Source organism: Carlito syrichta, unplaced genomic scaffold, assembly GCF_000164805.1.
Source record: "Carlito syrichta isolate Samal-C Ts95f unplaced genomic scaffold, Tarsius_syrichta-2.0.1 Scaffold315397, whole genome shotgun sequence".
Lineage (NCBI taxonomy): Eukaryota > Metazoa > Chordata > Mammalia > Primates > Tarsiidae > Carlito > Carlito syrichta.
In genome coordinates this window covers 2,080-4,158 of record NW_007259493.1, presented here as the reverse complement: position 1 = coordinate 4,158, position 2,079 = coordinate 2,080, and positions in this window count along the sequence as shown.

Genomic DNA, 2,079 nt, shown 5'->3' with positions numbered 1-2,079 from the left:
AAAAACAATGGCCTGCATTAAAAATTATTAATGAGCCGGGGTCAGTGGTTCAGCCTGTAATTCCGCGCCTATGGGAGGCTGAGGTGAGTGGATTGCCTGAGCCTGCGGGTTCGAGACCCGCCTAGGCAGCGACACCTCATCTCTACAATAAATCAAAAAAATCAGCCCGGCATGGTAGCACATGCCTGTAATTCCGGCTACTCGGAAGGCTGAGGCAGAGGAATCGCTGGAGCCCAGTAGGTCGAGGCTGCGGTAGCCGGGAGTGGCCACTGCACTCCAGTCTGGGCGACAGAGTGTGACTCCAACTCAAAAAAAAAAAAAAATTATTAATGGAGAACTGAAATTTTTTGTCTATGTTTTGTGGGGGAGGGAGGAATTATGTATAAGAAAAAAACCTTTTTTTAATGAAATTAAACAACATATGATTTGATAAATACTCACATAATTTGCACTACTATTATAGGTCAGAATTCCAGCATGGTCTCTGAAATGTTAGATCAGACCAGACTGGGGTGTCTACGATCTGGTACCATGTTAAAGATGCAAATAATTGCCCAGAAATTAGATTGGAAGATATGGTTTATTTAGTTAGAGAGGGAGAGAAAGAAGAGATTCACCTCCCCAAGGTAGGGGAGGGGGCAGCCATATTTCAAAGAGCCATATGGCCAGATCAGAGCTTAGCAAAGCAATGGCCAAAAAACTCTTTTTTAGTCTCTCAATTTAGTATTACTAAGTAGACCAACTCTTTGCAGATAAACTTGGTTATGTCTCTTGGCTAAAAGCCAGAATTCTTTCAGAGAGGTGGATCTTTTCCATCTTTGTTTGAGATCATAAAATTTATGACACTGTTAGGAGATATTTGATGACTGTAAAGGACATCCATAAAAGCATTAATTTAGAAATTTTCAAAGCTTTAAAAGTAGAATTGATACCAGTTTTAATTTGTTTTGGTAGAGCTTGTTATATATAGATACTTGGTTTGGAAAATGTTGAGATTGATTTATTGCAGAAGTGAGCCATTGAAGGACATTAAAGTCTTTTAGGGATATAAGTTTTTCTCATTAACTTTTTTTTCTTAAATGAAGTACATTGTTTTCTGTATTTTAGCATGGTCACTTTTATTTTATTTTAATCTTGAGTTTGCTTTGAGAAATAGCATGGTAATTTTAAAAATTGTGATAAAATTCACCTAACATAAATTTAACATTTTAACCATTTAAAAATGTACAGTTCAGTGGCATTATGCAACTTGAAGATATTGTACAGTTAGCACCACCCCCAAAGGAAACTCTGTGCCCAGTAAGCAGTTATTCTCCATCCTTTTCCCCAAGTCCCAGGTAACCATTGATCGTTCTCTCTATGGATTTGCCTATTCTGAATATTTCACATAAATTGGATCATATCATATATGGTCATTTGTGTTTGGCCTCTTTCACTCAGTATGTTTTTGAGATTCATCCATGTTGTGGCATGTAGCAATACTTTATTTACTTTTATGGCTGATTAATATTCCATTACATTGATATACCACATTTTGTTTATCCATTCATCAGTTCATGGATATTTGAAATGTTTCCACCTTTTGGTTTTTGTGAATAATGGTGCTATAAATATTTATGTACAAGGTTTTGGTTGAACATCTGTTTTCAGTTATTTTGGGCATATAGCTATGAATGGAATTGTTGGGTCATTTGATAATTCTATGTTTAACTTGCTGAAGAATAATCAAATTGTTTTCCACAGTGGCTGCACCCGTTTACATTACCATCAGCAAGGTATAAGGGTACCCATTTCTCCTTGCTAATAACACTTGTTGCTTTCTGCTTTTTAAAAATTATTATTATTTTATTTTATTTTATTTTTTGAGTTGGAGTCTCACTCTGTCATCCAGACTGGAGTGCAGTGGCCATTCCCAGCCACCGCAGCCTTGATCTGCTGGGTTCCAGTGATCCTTCTGCCTCAGCCTTCCAAGTAGCTGGAACTACATGCGCACGCTACCACACCCGGCTGATTTTTTGATTTATTGTACCACACCCAGCTAATTTTTTGATTTATTGTAGAGACGAGGTCTCACCAAGT